This window comes from Dendrobates tinctorius, unplaced genomic scaffold (assembly GCF_039654945.1).
Source record: "Dendrobates tinctorius isolate UK_male_01 unplaced genomic scaffold, ASM3965494v1 ptg000143l, whole genome shotgun sequence".
Taxonomy (NCBI): Eukaryota; Metazoa; Chordata; class Amphibia; order Anura; family Dendrobatidae; genus Dendrobates; species Dendrobates tinctorius.
In genome coordinates this window covers 46,825,001-46,835,000 of record NW_027361810.1, presented here as the reverse complement: position 1 = coordinate 46,835,000, position 10,000 = coordinate 46,825,001, and the positions used below count along the sequence as shown (strand labels likewise).

The 10,000-nt window shown below is 40.3% G+C and overlaps 1 protein-coding gene across 4 annotated transcripts in view; it reads left to right on the top strand.

Moving 5' to 3' along the window:
- The window catches only part of OLA1 (Obg like ATPase 1), a 245,157-nt gene that overhangs the window by 228,312 nt on the left and 6,845 nt on the right, over positions 1-10,000 (top strand). The gene's annotated exons all lie outside the window — the stretch shown is intronic.

Genomic DNA, 10,000 nt, shown 5'->3' with positions numbered 1-10,000 from the left:
GAATCGACTCTCTTCACAATCTTGCGGCTTCTGCTTTTGTTTTACTTGTAAAATTTCACTATGAAAATCGAAAATTATTTATCATGCGAAAAATAAAAACCCCAAAATTATGTGGAAACCATATACAGTACATGTATACGTGACAAACAAGTACAACACATATTTTTTTTTAAGTACTAGCCTCCTAATACATTCTGTGAATATCTAGTATGTTGGGGGGGTCTAATTATATACACATGATGGATTTTAAGAGGTTGAGCAGCCCCCCCAAAAAACTTTACCAAATGCTTACAATGCTATAATATGTAACACTGAGCAATATTTGTCTTTGCGATCCCCCACCACCACTTTCCTGGTCCCTCAGATCGCTTCCCACCAGGATTCAAAGATGACATGAAATGGAACTGCTGCAGACAATAATTAAAATTGTAGAATTTTAATTAAAAAAAAATTTTTTAAGGGACCCAGACCACCATTTAATTCTGCTAGTTATAACCACAAAGTTTTGGCTTCATAAACAACTAATTATTAGTGGGCTTTTAACTTCTGATTGGTAGGAGCAAAACTTATGCTTTGTTTCTTTGTTTTTTTAAGAGGTGGGAGTTGTTTTAATCATGCAAAACCTTTCTAGAACTCGCCTACACAACTGGGATATTTAATGTGAATGAAGACTCTCTGACCATCGCTGATTGACCTGTGGCCATGCTCTGCCCAACGTTACCAGACATACCGTAATCACTACTGCAAGTGCATGGTTCATTTGCTCAGTGGGAATTGTATTTCCTCGGAACAAGTCCATTTTGTAAATATGTACATGGCCAAATTATAAAGTAAAGACCCAGAGGTGTTGATGATGCAGGTCCCCCGCGTGTAGGCCCGTAATTGCACTGTTCAAGGAAAGATTAGAATTCCGGACGGAGATCTCAGGGGCGTGGCCATGCACATAAGAGATTCCTCTTTCTTTTGCATGATTCGTATATATATAATTACAGTCATTTAAACTTATGAGATTAAAAATGAAAAAACCTCTCTGCGCCACACAGTGTGAACACGTGCGGTATTTAGTCCTATAAGATACCATCCACACTAGTCCCGATCAATTGTGCAATTGCCTGCTTGATAAATTGAATTGTTAGTCATGCATAGCAAATTGCAATAAAAGGATAAATTCAGACAGCGAGCACACATAGTTACACATCATACACCATGCAATAACATTCGTTACCCAGTAGCCGTAGTTGATAAAGTGAATACCACGGTTGGCAGCACAGGTCTTATTTACTAACTCCAGTGGTTAATGGAGTTGCCCATATAATATTTTTTGTTGGTTTTAGTTAAACCCTTTATAGGGACAGTTCTTTAATAGTTGTCAGCCACAGCTGGCAGTTCTATAGTCGTCCACAGTTTTGATCTTGGTGTTGCCTTAGCCACAGGACAACAAAATAAAGTGGCATTTAATCTTGTGTCAGGTCTATGCAGCCCGGACTATAACAGTCATGTGTCAGTGGCTTTACATTGATGCTTGCAAATAATGAAACACAAATGGGTATCCTTGTAGTAAATACCTTACATCCACATTTCCACTGACATAGGGAAATACCCTGTGATGAAGGGGTCAGCAGTATCTCCGTAACGTGTACGGGAAAGTACGACTCTTCGGGACTCCGAGCAACAAGTGACATCACGCCGACTGCTCCTATACACAGCACGAACCACATCTGGTGAGTCACCAGCCGGGACTCCCTGCTTTGAGGTGTGCTGCAATGAACTTTTGAGACTTCATTCCACCAACTCATGCGAGTATCTTCCCTATGCCAATGGAAACCACCAGGGGTGTTTTTTTGTCTTGTGCAGCTTTATATACAGTATATATATATATATATATATATATATATATATATATATATATATATATATATATATAGAGATATATGTCTTTGCACATGTATCCCTTTGCTTAGATGTCCTATAGGCGTGAATAGTGTGGGTAACAATATCTAAATTTTCGGTCATTTAAAATTCACAACCGCATCATCAATGATCCAGCTTTTCTAAATAACTACTGAGTCTCGCAGCAAAACTCTGAAAGTAAATCACTGACGATCGCTCACTCGTAATCAACGTATGAACAATGAATTCTCGCCTCCGATCAATAAATTGTACATATGGCCTCCAAAATGTCCAGCCAGCAGGGAAGATTAACAACATTATATTGCTGCTATTTGTTCTATAGAGGCACCACTCTTGCTCATAGGCGGTCACTGGTATTGCAGCCACTACCCTATGCTTATGGGATTGGTGTATTCGATGGGAATTTGAAGTTAAACTCTGCGCTGCCGCAAATATGTATTATGCATATTACATAACTATTGTTCTGGAACTTAAACGTCCTCCTGAGCACCTATCCCCCCTACAGTGTTCACCCCTTATACTTATCATGCATATTTATGTCCATACAGTTGTGGCCAAAAGTATTGACACCCCTGCAATTCTGTCAGATAATACTCCGTTTCTTCCTGAAAATGATTGCAAACACAAATTCTTTGGTGGTATTATCTTCATTTAATTTGTCTTACATGAAAAAACACAAAAGAGAATGAAGCAAAAAATTGGTCATTTCACACAAAACTCCAAAAATGGGCCAGACAAAAGTATTGGCACCCTCAGCCTAATACTTGGTTGCACAACCTTTAGCCAAAATAACTGCGACCAACCGCTTCCGGTAACCATCAATGAGTTTCTTACAATGCTCTGCTGGAATTTTAGACCATTCTTCTTTGGCAAACTGCTCCAGGTCCCTGATATTAGAAGGGTGCCTTCTCCAAACTGCCATTTTTAGATCTCTCCACAGGTGTTCTATGGGATTCAGGTCTGGACTCATTGCTGGCCACCTTAGAAGTTTCCAGTGCTTTCTCTCAAACCATTTTCTAGTGCTTTTTGAAGTGTGTTTTTGGTCATTGTCCTGCTGGAAGACCCATGACCTCTGAGGGAGACCCAGCTTTCTCACACTGGGCCCTACATTATGCTTCAAAATTTGTTGGTAGTCTTCAGACTTCATAATGCCATGCACACGGTCAAGCAGACCAGTGCAAGAGGCAGCAAAGCAACCCAAAACATCAGGGAACCTCCGACATGTTTGACTGTAGGGGCCGTGTTCTTTTCTTTGAATGCCTATTTTTTTCTCCTGTAAACTCTATGTTGATGCCTTTGCCCAAAAAGCTCTACTTTTGTCTCATCTGACCAGAGAACATTCTTCCAAAACGTTTTAGGCTATTTCAGGTAAGTTTTAGCAAACTCCAGCCTGGCTTTTTATGTCTTGGGGTAAGAAGTGGGGTCTTCCTGGGTCTCCTACCATACAGTCCCTTTTCATTCAGACGCCGACGGATAGTACGGGTTGACACTGTTGTACCCTCGGACTGTAGGGCAGCTTGAACTTGTTTGAATGTTAGTCGAGGTTCTTTATCCAACATCCGCACAATCTTGGGTTGAAATCTCTTGTCAATTTTTCTTATCCGTCCACATCTAGGGAGGTTAGCCACAGTGCCATGGGCTTTAAACTTCTTGATGACACTGCGCACGGTAGACACAGGAACATTCAGGTCTTTGGAGATGGACTTGTAGCCTTGAGATTGCTCATGCTTCCTCACAATTTGGTTTCTCAAGTCCTCAGACCGTTCTTTGGTCTTCTTTCTTTTCTCCATGCTCAATGTGGTGCACACAAGGACACAGGACAGAGGTTGAGTCAACTTTAATCCATGTCAACTGGCTGCAAGTGTGATTTAGTTATTGCCAACACCTGTTAGGTGCCACAGGTAAGTTACAGGTGCTGTTAATTACACAAATTAGAGAAGCATCACATGATTTTTCGAACAGTGCCAATACTTTTGTCCACCCTCTTTTTTATGTTTGGTGTGGAATTATATCCAATTTGGCTTTAGGACAATTGTTTTTGTGTATTTTCATTTAAGACAAATTAAATGAAGATAATAATACCAAAGAATTTGTGTTTGCAATCATTTTCAGGAAGAAACTGAGTATTATCTGACAGAATTGCAGGGGTGTCAATACTTTTGGCCACAACTGTAGATATGTATATATTAGAGATTAGTGGATCAGGCAATTTTTGAATTCATGGATTCACACGTTTTTTTTTCCCCAGGAGATTAAATTCACGAAGAAGTTATTCTCCACAAATTTAATGTCTCTTACTGTGCCCTGGGGATTAAAGAGATGTAATATATAAAAAATGTAAATAAAAAATCCTTATTCTCACCTTGCCGCTCACCTCTTCGGCTTCTCACCATCATCTCTCCGGTCCTCGTTGCATCTTCTGATCCCCGCCACTTGGGCTAAAATTCCCAGGACTCTCGGACTGAGCCCGGTTCTGCACAAGTGCGCTAATGGTCATGACGTGATGATGTCACGTCCTACACCACGAGCTTGCACTGGCATGCAAAAGTCTTGGCTCAGTGTGAGAGGTCCGGGGATTGGTGCAAGTGGCAGGGATCAGAAGATGCACTGGGCGGGTGATGGTGAGGAGCAGAGAGGCCAGAGATGTATGAGCGGTAAGAGTTTTATTTTTTTTAACCTTTCGATGGCCCTTTACAGTTCAGAAAAAATGTCCGACTGTGGTAACCATTTTGCTGGATCAGCGTAGAAGTTAATTATGAAAAAAAATCCACATTTTTGCAAATGCAGATTTTTGTGAAATTCTAATAAAATTAATTTCCACTGGAATTAATCTACTCATCTTTAGTATGAGTATATATCTAAATATGCAGAATGAGCAATCAGCTCACCTGTCAGGGGGCACATCAAAATACTTCAGGAACAGCAACAGTCCAAACAATAGCCGGCACTCACATCTTCTTAAGAGTTACTTTATTGATCCAGTAGTATAAAAGGCACAAAAAATGGTTGAACACAACAGCCCAAAAACTAAAAAGGCAGAAAAGAAATATTGGCTGTGCTCCCAGGCAACATGTTTCAGACCTACATAGTCCTTTATCAAGCTAAAAGACCAGGTAGGTCTGAAACATGTTGCTTGGGAGTGCAGCCGATATTTCTTTTTTGCCTTTTTAATTTTTGGGCTGTTGTGTCTAACTATTTTTTGTGCTTTTTATACTACTGAATCAATAAAACAATTATTTTAAGAGGCTGTGAGTGCCGGCTATCGTTTGGACTGTTGGTGTATCTGTCTATCTAGCTCCTCATTTAGTTCAACTACAATTAGTGTATGTTATAGAATGCAGAGGCACTAGAACCCACTGGAGTCCGCAGCTGATTGCAGTAACCTTTCTTCCTGCCCATATAGTCCAAGCGAAGAACAGTATATCCTATGCTGAAGCTCATGGGTAGACCTGTTTTATAGGCAACATAATTGACCAAGCTGTTTACTTTCGCGCTTCCGGTGCATACAGAGCTCACTGCTGGTTAATAACATATAATAATGTCTTAAAGGTATTTTCACATCCATCAAGCCAGATCTCATGACTGAGTCCGAATTAAAATCCGCATTAACATCTGCTTGACTTACATGTGGATTTCATAGTTGGTTTTTGTACAAGTTGAACTACGAATGTTACATACTGCATTGCAATGGCTGTAATCCGTGGTGATGTTGCCTGGCACTCCTGCAACACACAGGAATTTTGCGGATTTGGAGATCTGCAGCATGTGTTTCCAGACCTCGAGACGTTTACGAACGTATTGTCACGTGGGTCTCAGGTTTACGGTGGAGTGTTGGCCAGCCGCTGCAGGGCGTGACTTGTCTTGTAGGAATCTCCAGTGTATCCGGTCAGATGTGGCATATTACATCCTGATCTGCTGTTGTCCGGGGTGTACTGCGCCCACAGACGGTGTTGTCTCATGCAGTCATTGCAACTAAATACGACAGCGTACATTTTCAGCACATGAATAACATGGGGAATCCTCCTGGTGGACACTAGAGGGCGGATGTCGATTGGCTCTACCCGAAGACACTGAATCCCCCGGATAGCTTTCCTGCTATTAATGTGACGTCACGGCTGTGTACGATATTAACATAATTATTGGATTTGCATGACGTGACATAATTAAGTAGAATTTCACCTAATGATCACGTTAAGAACGGAAACAAAGGCTGTTTAATTTCAGTTTTGACATAGATCACCTATTTGGAAAAAATCATTATGGTAATATCAGATATTACCAGTAGCAGCGGTACATTAGCATAGCATCGCATCTAACCCTGGGAAGTTATATAGAGGGGAAAATACGGTCATAGGTAGAAAAAAGAATCCAGCTAGGCTATTCATCAGTCGTAAGGCTTTTCTGCTTTATTTTTTTTTTTTTTAACCTTTTAAGGATTGGCTTATTTTGGATTTGCTTCTATTTTGCATTTTATTGGCACCAATCGATGATTTTAGAGGGGGTGAGTGGATGAGAAGATGACTGCTGCTATTGTTTTTTCTTTTGTCTTTTTTGTGGCATGCAGTGTAAATATTATATCTTATCCTTTGTATATATAAATAATATATCCTATGGTTTAACGATTATGGTAATACCAAATTTAGGGTATGTGCGCAAGACAAAGCCAATTGCGGAAAGAGCCGGCGGCCTTTTTCTTGAATCTGCTTTGCTGGCAGTTTTGTCACCGTTTTTGCTGCAGCTCCGCCACTGGCATCTTTTGCCTTCTGCTTTTAAGTATATTGATGGGCAGTGGATAGCACTGCAGCGCTGGAGTCCTGGGTTCGAATCCCACCAAGGACAACATCTGCAAGGAGTTTGTATGTTCTCCCTGTGTATGCGTGGGTTTCCTCCGGGTTCTCCGGTTTCCTCCCACATTCCAAAGACATACCGATAGGGAATCTAGATTGTGAGCCCCATCGGGGAAACTGTAAAGCGGTGCATGCCCATATTACTAATTTTAACCATTTCAAGGTTTCCCAACCCTGAAGCACATAAAAGTTGTGACAAAAGGCGGAACGTGGACACGGAAGGGTTATTGGGCTGCGCTCTCAATTTGAGGCGCCTTTTCAGATGGATTCCAGGCGGTATCTGTCTTTACAAACATATGCACATACTCTGGGTTTTAGGATGGTATAGCATTATTACTAAATAAAAATGTTTTATATAAAAAAAAAGAAATCATTCGCGTCTCATTCCATTCCCAGACCTGCGACTTTCATTCATTTGAGCGGAAAGAAGATATAGAAGATATATTTATTGATTTTTAACTGTTTTCTTTTTAATAAGTGATGAAAAAAACGTTTGGGGGTCTTTGTCAGGCACCCGGCTATCATAGTCACCCCTCAGTACCTTACTATAGCATCGGACCATCTACTTTTTAAATGTTGTGCTCACTATTGATAGTTCTGATCACAGCGTTGATGTTGGCTGTACATTGCACCTACTTTTGATGGCATGGGCACCGCTCCTCTGCCGTCCACCATATATACCATGATATGTCCTATTGCAGTAGAAGACCACAGTTAGGACGCACATATCTAGAGTTGAGAAATAAATGTGCAGTAACTTGGTCCAGTGGTCGTATTGGTCATCTGTGAATATCGTAACCAGAGCTCCTGCCACATGCGGCCCCTGGGTCCTCTTCTCATTAGCAAGTCCGGCGTGACATTATGCGTGCATCGGACTAAAACGTAATGACGTTGCAGTCTCTATTAATCAGGGAGGGGGCGTGGATGCTGCAAAGTAGTATGAGGTTCTCCGGCCTATGGCCACGGACTATGGACGTGGCTGCTAAACTAGAATCTTAGGGGCAGCACGGTGCCCTTGCAGCGCTGGGCACCTGGGTTCAAATCCCACCAAGGCGTGAGTTTCCTCTGGGTTCTCAATTTTCCGATTTTCTCCCGCAATAATCTTGCGAATCGTTTTGCTCAACTCTACTTTATTTTGCCTAATCTGTCTTCTAATTGCCGATTTCTGTCAAACTGAAATGGAAAGCTGCATGGCAAAAAATAATTTTAATCATTGATATAAAAGATTCTTCAGATGTTGTATTACTAAAAGCAAAAAACACAAATATCCTGAACTAAAAAGTAAAAAATGTATACTGCAAATAATGCATAAAGGTAATAATAATAAGGGTATTTAGTAAACATAATTTTGATCAAAATAATGTACAAGCCATCCCGCCACGTCACGGCAACCCTTGTGGGACAGTCCCTACTCTAGTATTTAAAACCTTTTCACTTGCCAAGTGGCGTGAATGTGAATAAGGGTCGAGCGACTGAACCACTAGTAACAGCTTAGGCCAGACTGGATGGCTTTCCCAGCTCAGAAAAAGGGCGGTCACACCCGTATATGCACTGAATGCACAATGAAATGAATAAAAAACAAATCTGAACTGAGAAAAGTAAGTTAATATGTATGCACAATGTAAGTGCATATTAACACATGACCATTAACCAGAGAAAACAAAAAGCAAAAAACACAAATATAACTAAAAAGTAAAAAATATACTGCAAATAATGCATAAAGGTAATGATAATAATAAGGGTATTTAGTAAACATAATTTTGATCAAAATAATGTACAAGCCATCCCGCCACGTCACGGCAACCCTTGTGGGACAGTCCCTACTCTAGTATTTAAAACCTTTTCACTTGCCAAGTGGCGTGAATGTGAACAAGGGTCGAGCGGCTGAACCACTAGTAACAGTTTAGGCCAGACTGGATGGCTTTCCCAGCTCAGAAAGAGGGCGGTCACACCCATATATGCACTGAATGCACAATGAAATGAATAAAAAACAAATCTGAACTGAGAAAAGTAAGTTAATGTGTATGCACAATGTAAGTGCATATCAACACATGACCATTAACCAGAGAAAACAAAAAGCAAAAAACACAAATATCCTGAACTAAAAAGTAAAAAATGTATACTGCAAATAATGCATAAAGGTAATAATAATAAGGGTATTTAGTAAACATAATTTTGATCAAAATAATGTACAAGCCATCCAGCCACGTGGGATGGCTTGTACATTATTTTGATCAAAATTATGTTTACTAAATACCCTTATTATTACCTTTATGCATTATTTGCAGTATACATTTTTTACTTTTTAGTTCAGGATATTTGTGTTTTTTACTTTTTGTTTTCTCTGGTTAATGGTCATGTGTTGATATGCACTTACATTGTGCATACACATTAACTTACTTTTATCAGTTCAGATTTGTTTTTTATTGTTTTTTATAGATGTTGTATTACTGTAGTCTAGCCTGATGAAGAGACCTGATGAAGAGACCTTTTAATGGCTACCTGAGAAGATGGTATCAACCACCGAGGACTCTCAATTCTAAATATTGTTCTATCTACTGGCTAACATGGTACAAAGATATATATCTTTCCTGTTATAAAAGAGTAATTTAAGAGAGTATCATAGTGAGGATTGGAAGTTCCTATGGGACTTCATCACCCTTCAGCTGATGGAGGTGCGGCAGATGCAGTGTGAGGGGGGTTTGCAGTGTCCTTAGTATAGGAAGTAACAGAGGTGCAATGATAAAATTGTACATGAATATTTCACTTTCAAAGATCCAAAACTGTGTAATTTCAGAAAGTAAAGGGATGTATGATAGGTAGGAATATATGCATGTATTTACCGTATTTTTATTTTTTTTTTAAAGGGACCCGCTAGTATAACAATATATTTACATGTTTGCCATAAAAAAAAAAGAATGATGGCCTTTTTCATGACTGCGATCAGCAGATCGATGCCTTCCAATCCATAGCAGAGTAAGGCTGGGGTCACACTGGCGAGGAATACGGCCGAGTGAGAGGTGCTAAAAGCACGCATTACACACGGACCAATGATTCTCTATGGGGTCCCTCGCACCAGCCATATATTTCTCATCCGTATCCTACGCTCCGTGTCAATCGCAGCATGCTGCGATTGTCAGCGTACTACGGCCGTAATACACCAATGCAAGTCTATGGGTGCGCAAAAAATACGGATTACACACGGACCACACGTGTGACTTGCGAGAAATACGCACCAGGTG